We start from the raw sequence: 16,286 nt of genomic DNA, 5'->3' as shown, positions 1-16,286 counted from the left end.
CAATTTTTGTGGCCCTTAAGATAGCGGCGGACGAGTACCAAATTAGTGTAGCGAGCGCTTTATGCCATATTACAAGATCGATAATTGTATTATGTGTAGTGAGACGCGTGCCGACGATGAATAACTTGCAGCTTAACGTCACTATTAATTATGAGTGAAATGTTGATGTTTTCATGTCAATCTAATGGGTTTTAATGAGTAAAGAAAATCAAATATAATATATATTTATTATATTGTATGATAGACATTTATTGGGCAACGCATATTGGAAGGAAAATAATATTTGGGTACATTCATATTACCAGAGATCGGAATTCTCGTAGCATTTTTGAGCTGTCATAGGGACTTCTCGTTTATGGACTTCCGATTATACATACGTATATCGATACATACAGAATACAATATGTAAAATATGATTACGAGTAGAAGTAAACAACATGCAGTCTTTCAAATTTTTGTTTTTTTTAGCGATTTTGCTGCAATTTCTTGCGACCGAGGAAATGTCTAGAACTAGAAAAGTAACGTTATCTCTGCCACCGGATCTAATTTGCCGAGCCAATTCTCTGTTCTGTGATTATGATTAAAATAAGCATTATCAGAGACAAGGAAATTATACAGACTGTCAATGTTCATACAAGGTCGCATTCCTTATAATTACTGTAGATTACTATCTAATAACACGCAATTTAACAGCAAAAAGACATGTGTACATTGCTATCAGAAAAAAAATGTGATTGACTGTAAAGTCGGTTTACGGACGAAAATTTTGCGTGATAACGTCATAGAAAACATTACCATTACATTACGTAACGTTACCATGGAGATCTGTCCACAACGTGACACTTTTTTTCGTGCATGCTACGGGTGTTCATCGATTTATAAGAGGTTATCACGTCAAAAGGGCTAAAGGCACTTTACAAAACCCTGAACTAAGCGCCTAGTTAAGTCACTAAGCCATACGCCATCTACATCGATGATGAGAACTAAGTACATGGAAATGACAATGAAATACTTAGTAACGCAAGATTTCTACTGTTCCTGAAGTAGATCTTAAGGTGTATCCAGATCTAGGAAATACTCGCACAAATTATTGATTTGCACTCATGCAACTTGCATGCAAGGCTTGCATAAAATACGCAGCAAACATACAGTTCCGCATTCATTACATTGAACGGACCTTTAGAGAAGTCTTTATTATTTACCTGGTACCTATTATCCACAGGAGGGACACCAGCGTCCGCGCAATGTCACGTCGGCACAGTGCGTGTGTAATCTAATCCACATTATAGGTACCTCAACTAAAACAAGACCGAAGCCTTATCCCTTCGAAATAGGGATCATTGTCGGTTGACCAGATACCAGATAGGTGTTCGATTCAGGATCACCGTTGCACGACTAATATCGACACGTAAATGCGTAGCGAATTTATCATGTCAATTGGTCCATACGGACGCGAATTGTTAAGATTTCCTGGTCATTAGTTTCTGTTATTTGGAAGTGTAATACGTCGAAGCCTCAAAGCAATAGTAAAAAACTAAAGATTAATTCAGGGATAGCCTGTTAGTTTTCGGTCTTTACACTAATAAACTACTGAGAGTAAAAACTTGACCCTAAAATAATATCGAAGTTGAACAGATCATGGCGAATGTATGATAATATTGATAATTGTAAGGGGGAACTTCAAGGGCACCACTTTTCAGCCTGGCAACATCGGGTTTCTTGAAGCCTAGGAACACCATTACTAGGATGAGAATTCAAATTGCGGTCTAATAATTATGTACTTAATGATGTAGGCCGATGAACTGAAAACATCGACATTCTTCTGTCTTTGATTCGCTACACTATGCACTGGCTGACGTGTATGCTTGACCTTTTATTCCGTGTAGTTGTTATAAAATCTACATATACTATAATACTATAATTTCTAGTCGAAATTAAAAGGAGCTTAGTAGGAATAATTAATATCATAAAAAAACATATTTTTATAATGCATTCACCGCGCATTGTATAAAATAGACAGCAATCTCAATTCCATATTCCATATTAGACCGGATTCGATATATCTAAGCCAGTTTGCAAAAGCACAATAAAATACGCCAATCCCGGCTTTCGTTGGGAGCTTTATTGTTTAAGATAAAAATCTAAGGCTTCACATACTGGTTTGGCGACCAGAAGTCGTATGACGGCTACTTAAATGTTTAGGAGCTCTATTTGGAGTTTATTGACGGTTTTAGATTTATTACGTAGTAGACTGTACCGGCCAATAGAATGTTTAAGAGTTAAAAATTAAAAAACCCTTACATAATGAACATTAAGTATATTTATGACCAGATATAGACATGTGAAAAAATAGGACATACAAAAGTTCTTCAAAATCAAAACAGAAATGGATTCGGTTGGTGGTACGAATCTGATGTCAGCCTGGGTAAATAAAAACCACACTTTTACTTTTGTAATACAATTGTTAACTTTTACGACTGTCAGTTAACATAAAACACTATTAAGTGCGAAATAGAAATTTCATTTGGAACTTTTATCGTTCCCAAGAAACGACCCCAGAGTTTGTGCCCTTAAATCATAATAGCATTTACATAGGTATAATACTTGAGCAAAAATGTAAAGCATGTCGTAAAAACCGAAGCTAGTTTCTCCAGTCCCGGATCTTAGCATTAACAAAAAATAAAACTTTGGGTCAGGGGGGCATGGCCGTTACGGCGGCGACTAACGATGGTCATTGTCCAGAACAATTTGACAAAACTCGTGCTAGTCCAGACAAAAAACATGTAACGTTCTAAGTTTACTGAGAAATCGTAAACGCCTGTTGTAGCTGCCTGACCCGCTGTCCTAGGTGGGCATCGAAAACGACGCGTATACGCCATGTAATCAACATTATATTATCGTCCACATTGTGAACTGACTGACAATTCGTAAACCTTATTGCAAAGTAATAAGGACCATTAGTGGTTAGTTAACAGTGTTGCTATTAGAAGTAGTAGTAGTAGTAGTAGTAATCACTTTATTGTACACAACACAGGTTTACATAAGCTATTAGTAGGTTTTTACCTAATTGAATACAAGAAACGAGCCTTGTGACAGTGACAGTCGATGTTATTGTCACTACGGGTCTATCGCAAAGATTTCATAAGCCAATATAGGCCCGTTCATATACTGGTTTTTATTACGTACAAAAGTAATTTTTTAAGATAATGACAAGCAAACATTAAAAACCTAAAGTTGCCTGGGGCATCGTCACCAGGACGCTTGCTGCGTTTCCCCGCTTGATTTGCCAGACTTAGCCACTGAGCGAAATATTCGCCCGCTCGAAAGTCGCCAGACACCCAGACAAGTTTATTTGAAATTTCTTTCACAACTTGTTTGGTATCTGATGATGACCATGGACAGAGGTTTCGACTGCAAGCGCCGCAAATATGCAATTGTCTTTTAAAAATGCATAGGTATACTTAATGCCGAGCGAACATGTGTATAAACGCGATTTGCGCACTTTGTTGTGCCTTTAAGGCCCATCTTTACGAAGTATAAGACGGTCTATGTCGGTTTGAATAAGTTTGTCCTATGTTCTTTTAATTCCATTTTCATTTTAATCGTAACCGTGTCGGGACTGCCATCAAAGTAGTCTCATTAGATGACCACTAATCTTTATTTGAATACAACCACTAACTAGTTTTATGCGGCGAGGTGAACATACAGCCCGTTTCCCACCCAGCGGACGAAAGTGTAAGTCAAATTTTCTGTGGTTTACCCATGGATATGCCGCTGCTATCTACTGTACTGTACCTATGTTAATACATGCAAATGAACTATTGTACTGAGTCTATGTATAAATTTCAGATTCAGATACTCTTCTTCTTCCTCGCGTTATCCCGGGGGAAACTAGGCCTTATTGGGATTAGCGCGGTTTCCTCACGATGTTTTCCTTCAACGAAAAGCGACTGGTAAATATGAACTGATATTTCATACATAAGTTCCGAAAAACCTCATTGGTACGAGCCGGAGTTTGAATTGAACCCGCGACCTCCGGATTGAAAGTCGCACGCTCTTACCGCTAGGCCACCAGCGCTTCTTCAGATTAAGATACACAATCTTTTTTTTATACAATATTGAGATCATTATATAATGTAGTCACCTGCTATAGTATCTTACTCTTCAAAGGCCGCAATAATATGTGACACGCTCTTAGGCCTCTAAAAATAAGATCTTGTCAGATATTTTTGCGGCCTTTGAAGAGTAACATACTATTGCAGGTGACTGTACTTCGAATAACCAATGCTCCCATCATGGTTAAGTTACATACAAAATTGTGTAAAAGTAAAAAAAAAACTACGTGTTTGTGTGAGTGTCGAGCTGACAATCAATGAAATTAAAACGAAAAGAATATGTTTTCTATGATGAATAAGATTATTTCTAAATTGCCTATTGAAAGAAGCGTTGGAAGTAAAATTATGACAGTTACGTCTTTAAAAATCAAGTTAACCAATGTAAACTTTTTATAGCATTCGCTACTGCCTTTTTTCTTTATACGCTGTTATGATTGTATGATCACGGTCATGGGTGATGTATTTTTAGAATCTGCATGTGAATACTAATTAAAATTATTTGTGGTCTTTCTACGTGTGAGATTTTTTGAAATTCGATTTAGATGATTAATGGTTTTCATTTCTTAAATTAAACCATACAACTCCCGTTGTATTTTTTTAAGCAAAGGCTTTTATTATTAAAATCATACAATTTTCAAATACATACAAAATACCGTTGGCACACTGCGCCCTATGAGTTCGGCTACCATAATAATTGAATTTAGTATCATTGAATACAGCTATCAAGATGTCGACACTACTTAGAAAAAATCTCGTATCTCATACTGCTACTCAAACTGCCGTATTCGAACTTCAAGATACTCACAAGAGACGACACGTACTAGATCCATTATACGATCCATACGTTATAGTTTAGATATCAACTAGTTCTCTTTTGCAGCGCAATTCGGGCAACCAATGTCACTTTTCCGTTAGATAGAGTAAGATATCTATTAGATGTGAATTGGATCTCTAAGTCATATCCTGTGGAAATCGTTCAACAGTATCTCCAGAATCGCGCAAATGTCAAATTTGACAGGTTAGATCTTAAACATATCGTTATAGTATCTTGGTGATGTCTAAAAGATGTCTAATAGATGTCTATTTCAAAATCCGAATCGGGCCCAAAGTCGGAGTAGTAACTCTGTATGCATCCCATACATAGGTAGGTACCAAGTTTTCTTTTGACTGACACAACAAGATACTAGTTTTTTTTTCAAAGTAGTGCCGATATGTAATATATAGAGGGCGGAGTACCGGTGGCAAATTTCACGCAAAAGGTATGGAGTCGCCTAAGTATTCTTATGATTAAATAAATAACGAATAAATGATTAATTTTGCATAATAATTTTTAGGAACTTATAGAAATTATCTTACGAGCATACAAATATAATGTAATATGTTGTTAATATCTATAATACATAATAATATGTTTTCTTATCAAAACATTATCATTAGGTACTAAATACTAGACTAAGAAGTTATACCTGCCAAACGATATATTATTTTCAAGACCATTCAATTACAATTGAGGACTGGAATTATGTGTTCGAGGTCCTCCTCACAATCTACACTTAAGTGCGTATCCATGTTATAAAATGACTGGACTATGGCCACATGTTCCTGGTTTTTCGGAGTGAATCGGTTTCTTAATTTATTGAAGATCCATTTATGAGTGGAAAACGATCGCTCTACATCTACCGATGTCATGGTTGCATGTTTAAGGACTTGTTTATAATTTTCCATTGTAATCATATTCCTTAATTCGTCAGCATCTGGGTTTCTATCTAGAACCAATTCGAGTTTATTTCGCACGGTTTCACTTCCTTGGAGGCTTAAAATACTCCTAACTATATCTATTACCAGAAAACTTTCTTCTATCGGAATTTTAGTGCATTCTAATTTTTCTATCGATTCAGGTATAATTTCGTAACAATTTTTTATAAAGCTTAACTCGTTTTTTAAATATTCATTTTCAAACAACTTCTGGGCTTTTCTAATGGCAATAGCTTCTTTACTGTTCAATTGCATCACAATATTTTTAATCACGTCAAAATATCTATCGTAGTAAAAACTTGCATTTAACCAGGTGCCCCAACGAGTGATAATGGGTTCCGGCGGTAAAGGCACATTCTGCGCATGGTCCCTGAAAAATCGGACGCGGTGTGGTGATTTTAAAAAAATCTTCTTGACATTAGATATTAAAGAATTTACCAATTTATGTTCAGATCTTATCTGCTCCGCGACTCTGTGTAGTCCATGAGCGAAACAAGTTACGTGGCGTACTTTAGTGTACTTTTTCTTCAAAATCTTGCCGGCAGCAAGCATGTACGCTGCGCTATCCGAACAGAATATTAAAAACTTGTTCATATTATCTGTAAAATTATCCTCCCACAAAAAATTCAAGCTTTCGTCAACCACCGCTGCAATTGAGTTCGCGTTTACAGTACTAACGACTTTACACGCTAACAAATATGGCCTTTGTAAAGCATCATCAAGTGATTTTATAATTACATTTACTACGCAATTACCGAAATTATCAAGAGTCTCATCCACCGCAAGCCATAAATTGGAATCGAAAAATATATTTCGTATTTGCTTGACGGTCGCATTGTATATTCTGGTAAGATAGTATTTTCTCAAAACACTTTCTTCGGGAAGTTTTATGCCTTTATCTAAGTATTTTCCAAAGAACTTTTTAAATTCTGGATGGTTAACTCTTTTCCATGGGATGTTACACGCTATAAGGAAAACGCATAAATCATAGGCAAAGGTGCCATTTTGGTTTCCACAGTTAATTTGGTGTTGTTTACTGTTAACGTGTTTTTCGACATTATATTTTTTCAACTGCTTTAAATCCACTGAGCAAGAAATACAGTGAATGCTACATTCTTCTTCATTATATATAAGATTTTCGTACGGTTCTATCATCCGCAGAATTGTTGCTTCACATGGCTTATTCATCTTGATATTTTTCGGTTTTAAATATTTAGCCGACGCAATAATAATTCAGATAATATAGATGTAAAGCAGCTGTCTAAATTGACAATGTCAAATAATTAGTTTCTAAATGTCTCATAAATTTGTAAATTAGTAACTTTTTGAAAAGAAAGGTTGCATATGGTAAAAAATATTATATCGATGAATGGTGACTTTGTTAAAAGAAATTGAAAAATAACCCAAAACATTTACGACATAACATTTAGGTGTTCCTGAAATCGATTTATGAAAATAAATGTTAAGTACTTACTTCCAATTTACGAGTAGGTACCATACTAAGTACATTAGGTAAATGAATAATTTTATTATTCAAGCCTAAAATAATAATTATAAAAACGACTCCATACCTTTTGTGTGAAATTTGCCACCGATACTCCGCCCTCTAGTAATATACCTATATATTTTTACTTCCAATGTAGTCCTGCACAATGCTGAAACAGTGTACCTCCAGATGTAGTGCATAATTGATTTCCATCGTATTTTCTCGGAAACGTTCGTATTTGTCATGCTACTTCAGTCAACGTCAGTACTTTTTATACCGAGACTGACTGAAATAGCAAGACACGTTCGTACGTTTCCGTGAAAATACGATGGAAAATTATTATGCACTACATCTGTAAGTAATGTTTAGTGACTCTACTAATTTATTAATATAATTAAAAAAACGAAAAAAGGGTTACGAAAGTGGATCAACAGAGTATTTTAGAGTGCGATCGGGCCAACTGAAAAATTATATCGCAAGTACAAAACGGCTATAAAAATACGAGTATTTTATATCTTTATTCGATTATCTTTTATGTTCGATCCATAAAATCAATATTACAACATTAATTTATTGGGTTTAACATTTAACGATATGATAAGAACGTGGCCAAATTAAGAAATAAATCTGAGCCTCGTAAATAACTTCAGCCACCTTGCCACCTACATCACTTTTCCTTGATCATTAGCGGTAATCTTCCTAAAAAGTTACGAGGAATATAAATAACACAGTTATCAATAACAACTAATGTACCAAATACTGCAGAATTTAAAACCATAACGGAATTATTCGTCAGTTCGTTATATAATTTTACTATATACTTACCAAAAAATTTATGTATTGTAGGAACTGATAAGTATGACAAATATTTTTTTTATTGCCAAGTGAGATTTTAACATTTGTATAAGAACAAGCCACAAAGAACTAGATTCAATTAAATTGCATCCACATAATAATTTTAATAGTCCCTAAACCGTGAAAAGACCGAATCACCGACACACATAGCAAAAATTTAAGGGATCCTTGTTGACAACGGAGCACGGAACCCTAAAAAGGTACCCTAAAAAATCGCTCGCGGATCTCTAAAAAAAAGTAAACAAGATTAAATTGTCAACGATACGCCACAATAAAATGTCAACGGCAACGGTTTACCTTTTACGACCCGGTGGCTGACAGCTGAACGGCATAAAAGCAGATTTCCTACGTGACACTTACACACTTGACCTTTGTTCAACCTTATCTCCTTGCAATAAAAGTCACGAATAATCAGTTATTTTATTAATGTGTATTCAGTTCGTTCTGTTATTTACATCTTCTTCTTCGCGTTGTCCCGGCATTTTGCCACGGCTCATGGGAGCCTGGGGACCGCTTGACAACTAATCCCAAGAATTGACGCAGGCACTAGTTTTTTACAAAAGCGACTGCCATGTCTGACCTTATTGGGCCTTATTGGGATTAGTCCGGTTTCCTCACGATGTGTTCCTTCACCGAAAAGCAACTGGTAAAATATCCGAACGTAAGTTCAAAACGTTTTTTCGGAACTTGTTTTAATGAGCTTACTGTGGGACTAGGTCAATCTGTGTAAAATTGTCCTATAAAAAAAAACATTTATTCCCTAAATTTAAAATTTACTTATATTTAAAATTATCTTATGTTTTCTGCCCATTTGATTCATGTATGTGAATGGGAATCAACAATGCGTTTCCACTATATAGGCCTTTAGTAAGTCTACGTTATATATCGTGCTCGCGCGAAATGCTTTCGGCGCTATCACGGGAACCACAGACATATAATAACTAGATCCTTCTTTTTTTTTTTTTATTATTATTTAGCAGGACCTTTATACATAACTAGATGCTGCATCCACCAATTTCATAAACACTAAGCTTGATCATTCCTAATATTTTGCCAATTTTAACTTTAGCATGTGTATCGGACAATTTCTTATTCAATTTTCAAACGGAATTTATTTTAATCTTGTTAATCAAATACAATAATAGAGATAGAAATAGATTTATGTCCATTAAGTAATGAATCAGAATCAGAATGCTTTATTTGTAAAACATAGTAGGTATACATGGGTCTTATTAGGCTTAGGTTACATTTGAGCGCTATGTTTTGCCGGTTGGCATACAAATGTCAAAGATAACTAAAATCTAATTTAGTATTGCAAATATTATATCATAACTTATAAAATAAACAAATTACAGTTAAAATTATTATTAAGTACATTACATTTAAATTTAAAATCCAATGAAACAACCCTTCTTTTGTCAATGCAATTAATATACGATTTGATCACCATTGGAACATAATCATTTAACTAAAAAATGTTTGCTTTAAGTAACTAAACTAAACTTTTGCTGACCATTACAGCGTGATTTCTGCGTGGAGGACATTTTTTTATGTGGCATGATGTTTACGATTATAATGAAAATTTTAAATAACAGATCAATTGTCAGTCCAAACCTCCAAATTAAGGGAAATCATGTTCAATAGGACCCAATATTTGATTCAATGGTTGACTGGTAGAGAATGCTTTTATGGCATTAAACCCACCATTTGTATTTTTATTGTGCAATAAAGTATAAATAAATAAATATAAATAGTTTCATAATGGAGTGTGAGGTGTATCTGCGAGGTCTACCAACATTGAAGTCTGTGATGGGAACTCAGTTCCACCAGTATCCCAACGGCAGCCGATTGACAATTGACGTGCCCCCATTCGACATACGATGAGACCGACGTTCACACGGCATCGCACAACACTTAACATACCATATCTGAACCTTGTGCCATTGGAATAAGGATCACCTATAGTTAGTTGACACGGTAGGTACATGCTATCTATGACAGAAGTCAATTAAATATTTGGTATTCGAATAGATTGTTAGCATACAAAATGGGTGGTACGGAGGTTGAATGATCTCTTTCATTATTATTGCAAGACAGATATGTTTTTTGTAGCTGATTCATAGGTAGTATGTTATGGGTCAGGCTCTTGGGAAAAGTCAGATTGTAGACATGACATTTTTGGGCATAATCAGTAGTTTGAAGCATGTCAAATCAGAGAATAGATGGTTAAGGTAAGTACCCCTATTAACGAGGGGGTTAAGCAACTTTTACAAAGACAGCCAAAAATGAAGCATAATCAGGCTCTGTATGAACAAAGACATATTTTTTTATGATAGTTTGTACATCGAAATTTATATTTCATTCGTTTTTGGACTTGTTTTGGCCAGTTATATAGAAAAAAATAATTATTAAACCTGAAACGTCGAAATCGCCTATTACCGTGGTAATTGATCATTGCTACCCAAATACCGCGAATATGGGTTCCTTTTTACGAGGGTAGATAAACCCATCGCATTTTTAGTTCCTTCTTTATATACCTGCTTATATTTATTTGACAATAGTAATTAAATAAATAGTAGGTATTATATTTAATCAGATTTCCAATCATAAGATTCAATTATAATTTATTTTAGGTTTTTCTATAAGGAAAAATAAGAGGATTTTTAGTAAAACATAATTATGAAAGTGAATTCCTTTGAGTCTACTTACACCTACTAACTACACTTAGATAATTAATATATTATGTGGTCGTATCAAACATACATGCTGTATACAAGTATCTACATAAAACAACATAAAATAAATAAATATAAGGGGACATCTTACACAGATCGACATATCCCCAATCTACTATGGATATTAGGCGACGATATACATACTTATATAGATAAATACAAATTTATAAAATAAAAATAATAATTCAGCCTATATACGTTGGTGCTGGGCATACTTGTATGACCTACGTAGAAAACACCCATGACTTAGGAACAAATATCTGTGTTCGTCACACAAATAAATGCCCATCAACATCAAATTGATCCAATGATACAAGATATGTGAAATCAAATATTAAAAGAAATTTATATTGGATGTACTGCATCTTTTATTTAATAACACATAATCCAGACATAATTTTAAATTAATTAAAAACTAAACTTACATATAAATATAAACTAAATATGTATATTATATAATAAACAACCTACTGAAATCCGTCCCGGGCTGCCCCCGACGCAAAGGTGCCCATCACGCTCGCTGCGTTGCCGCGTTGGATTACGATTGTATGTTGGTGTATTATATGTTCTAATTAAAATAATACAATAGGTTTTATAATAATTATATTAGGAACCTATTTATTTCCTACCAAAGTTGTAGGTGATTCGGTATTGGGTGCCCATACATCTTATTACCGAGTGATGTCTTTTGTAACCATCGCTAAACGGTTTAATTCACATTATTGTAAAACTCATATACGCGTAATGAAAATATATAAAAATCCCGTATATTTTGAATACAATCAAAATGGAAGATACTAAATATTACGAAACATTTTATAAAACAGACTTGACAGCCATGCTTTTGTTTTTATATCAACATTTAAACAAGATTCTCATATAATGGTTTCTAAGGAAACCTCCAGTTAAGTGCTTAAAACTGTAGTCAAAATTAAGAGTTCTTGAATAGATTTCATACCACGTTAATAGCTCTTTAGCTTTATAGATGGTTAAATATTTCAATAACATCAAGAGTTAAGGAAATATGTATTTACATATGAATATATAACCCTTCGAACTTAAAATACCGTTTCCGCTATTACCGAGGTATACCTCGAAATTAGGAACCACACCAAAACATTGAACCCAACACCGAGGTTTTTAATTTCCTGTTTTTTACTATTGGCAAGCAAATATATACAAATTGAGTATTTGGGAACCATAAATATCATAATTAAGAATTGATATAAAATTTTAGTCTTTCTATAATATTCATCATTACTATGAAAATCACTAAATAAAATACGCGTTTGCTTACTTGAGGTGTTGCGCGTTAGTATGGAGCATTCAAATCCTGCGCCCCCGATGAGTTAGTTTACGCTTTTCGAATTGTTTACTTTGTGTTTCTTTACTAGTGCTATACTTATTCGACAGTCAATAGAGAAGGCTTTGTTTGTGTATACTTCAATTTTAAAAATGTTAATAGACTTTCTTATAAAACGCCTTTTTGTACATACCGCGGTAATCAGTGCCGATTTTAATGGGCTCGTTAATAGGGGTACTTACCTTATGTTATGATTATTCAGATTTTTTTAAATGTCGTAGCCATGGGGGTTCGAAAGGTCTACAGCGCCCAGAGCCACCAGTTATGGCTCTTGAGATCAAGATGACAATCGTACAATCGACAATCGTACAATCGACAAACGACAATCGTACAATCGGCAAACGCCAAACGAAAAATAAAAATGTACCACGATAACAGGTGCTACGAAAAGTCATGTGACTATTTCCATACATTATTTACCTATGTTTCGATGGGCGTTTTCTATCAACAATTGTCATCTTGACTAGACCCCAAGGTACACTTGCGTTCAAAAGTCCATGGAGATGTTTCAACCGTAATATTAAGGCATTACGGTCGACATCTATCCATGCACTTTTGAACGCCACTGTACATACCAAACATTCATCAAACCGTACATACGGTACATTACATACCAAGACCAAGGTACAGTCAAGTGTAAAAATACTAAAAATATGGGTGTATTAAGACAAATAACTCAAAAATCTGTCCCATAGTTCTTAATTCGCTGACATAAGAGCTATGGGACATATTTTTGAGATGATTTGTGCACCCATATTTTTACATTTGACTGTACATACGGTTTGACTACGGTTTGACGAATGGTGTTTGGATTGCAGAGTGTGACAATGCTATACGCGACAGATAATACAATAAGTAAAATATCAATCGCGTTGGTACCAACCTTTTTACAGAGAGGCATTTAATAACTGGAGTCGCCTTTAAGAGCTTACCCCTCTACCGAAAACCTTGCACAATTGTGCAAACTTTTGTATGGACTGACATGGCTATTTGTACGTTACGTAGAAATCACGTAGAAATAGCAATACATTTGACGCAAAAATCGGCAGACTGTTTTGTACAGAAAATTACAGCCATGACGTCTCCAGTTACTAAATGCTCTAAGGTACCAACACAAAGACATCTTTCGCTGATCAATGACTGTCACTACAAATTATTTCTTAATAATATATGTCTAACAGTAAATTAATAATGCAAAGTCACTTAACAACTGGGAACAAGATTTGCGGTACCGACCTACTTGATACTTATAAAGTAGGTGACATAAGTGTGCCAAATTAAATTTATACTACACAATGGCACACAATTTTAAATAACAAAGAATTCTCAAAGCTTAGTTAATAAACCAGTAATTCTAATTAGACGTCTCCCGTGATTGATTCTAATTACTATAGGCTTACATGCAATCAATGTCAATTTGTGCTATGATGATGATTGATTGATTGAATTGTTAAAAATAAATTATATCACTCTTCCGTGGGGTGCATAAGGTTCTAAATGCTTTGTCTTATTTGTCGTGACATGCACACCTACCGGAATAAGCTTTGTAATGTCAGACAATAACAAAAATCACTAATGGGAGTATAGTTACACTGTGCAGTAGTGTCTTAAAAATCAATTCGAGTCAATGAGTGGCTTTGTGAGTGTGGCTTTTGAAGAGTAATGTATGGGAATTTAGTTCAAATTCAACTGGGACGCGTATTTATATCGCATCAAATTTTAACGCGTCACTTGCGCAAGGCAGAATTTCCTCCTTTCTATAAAGTTTCTGTACAAGTGTAAAAACCCTCTAATTACATAAATGTTGTTGCTTACGTATATATAGTGGTGTATCCTATAATGCACGTGGAACCGGTAATGGGACAAAAAACCACAAATCCTCTAAAACAAGTATCTAAAAGTAGTTTATAAACACTGGCTGTATATTATCATAAATAAGAGTCCTAGAGCTGCTTCAGTTTGAATTTTTATTAAATTTGGTTGTTTTTTAAGAAATTGGCGTCAACCCAAAAGTTGTCGTGTCACTGAAAAAAAATACCACTACGAATTCTTAACAACTTCGCTAAAAGAGGTGAGTTCATTTATAAAATTTTAATTAATTAATACTTTATGAAAACTAGAATGTGTTTTGTTGATTGCATTTACCATGAGATTAGGTATACAACACACTATGTTGTGACTCCACAGATGTAAAATAAATAGTGGTATTTGGCCCAATCCCATTATAGGAGCTGTAAAACTGCATACCTCCTATGATAGGACAATTTACATAATGATGCTTGCCATGCCATAATTTCATGTTTAAACAATACAGAAGTAAAATGTAGTTACGAAGTATGTCAACCAGGAGGTATGCTCGGACTTCGGATAAATTAATATCGTTTTTCCAAACTTTCATTTAACTTGCCCTGTTACTTAGTGTGGGTCAAATCTTGGTAGCTGAATTTGAGCCACTTTCCGATTTCCGATTGAGTTGAAATTTTGTATTCGTAATTAAATATGCAAATAGGATGATAATGATAACGTGGACCCTGATCTGATGACCTATTTCAATATTTTATACTGATAGAGCAATGTCCATTATAGGGGGGCCCATTACTGGAGCCTTGGTGTCCATGACTGGAGAAAAAAAGTTAGTATGTGGAAACTCATACTAAACAAATTTCATTTGTTTAGTATGAGTTTCCACATACTAAACAAATGAAATTTGTTTAGTATGTGGAAACTCATTGCAGTATCTTTGATACAACACGCCTGAAACATGAAAGACGGATAGGACATTCATCTTTTAACACGCTAAGCGGTAGACCATTTACATGTATTAGGGAAATATCACAAAAACTCCAAATTTCCTCTTAAATGTCCCATGACTGGTGCTGTTACGTTATCGTTCTCATCATCTTCACGTAAAAAATCGTCAAGACGTTTGGACGGTAAAGTGTGCAAAAAAAAATAGACTTCCAATCATACATACACCGAAAGAACATTGACACCGTACCGCATCATTACCAAATATTCTACTTGTGACAAAATTAAATGATTTTGTCGGTATTTTTATACGACATATTTTGTTGGCGTTTTAAAACTTTTATGTTAACGATCGTCGCAACTCACAGCCCAAACTTATTATAACATCGATAAACTTTACAACCCATTACATTTTACTGCAATTTTAAGGGATTCCAATATAATTACTGTATGTTTAATTATGTCGCAACGCAATTGACCAAAACATCTTCTTTTGGAAGACATCAACGCAAGAACGCTGGGGGTTATTCAGATTTACCAAACCAAAGAAGCCACTAACAATTTAATTTAAATTTTACCTTCCCTCTTGCAGCTACTACCTTTGAGAAATAAGTATTAAGCTGAGTGTTTACTCTGTACTTATACATAGGTAGCTGTTCTTACTGAATAATAAGTTGTATGGGGTATATATAGTAAAACGTACCTACAGTTAATAAGTTTTTAACTTGCATAAAACTTGATACATATTACGTACTAAGTTCAATTATTTTATTAAATAGTTGTTCGCAAAGCTAGTTTAACACTTTATCATAAATGATTTTTATATATGTAAGGATTGGGTACTCTAAGTTTGCTTATTTCTCTATGATTAGACCAAGTCAGGGTAACAGAACAAATACGCGGAGTTGAATTGATTATTGGAACGAAGTTCCTTATTATTTTACTTTTACAGATTTTTATCTTGATTTAGAATTATATTGTTATCGAATGTTCGTTTCCGAATACGAGTTCGGTATTCGATACCCATTGACATCAAGCTGCGAAAAATGATTAGCCGTTACCCGTAATTACTGGTCTGCTTATTAACACGGCTAATACGTACAGAGGTGCGAATAGGCACTAAATCGAACTCAACAACGTGTTATTTAACAAAATTTTTAATTTGGAATTTGTCTGCGGTGCAATTAGTTTGCAAGGATGCAAGGTGACGAGAGCTTTGATTTCAATGA

The sequence above is a fragment of the Cydia splendana genome, chromosome 16, assembly GCF_910591565.1.
Source record: "Cydia splendana chromosome 16, ilCydSple1.2, whole genome shotgun sequence".
Lineage (NCBI taxonomy): Eukaryota > Metazoa > Arthropoda > Insecta > Lepidoptera > Tortricidae > Cydia > Cydia splendana.
Note: the sequence above shows the minus strand (reverse complement) of the source record.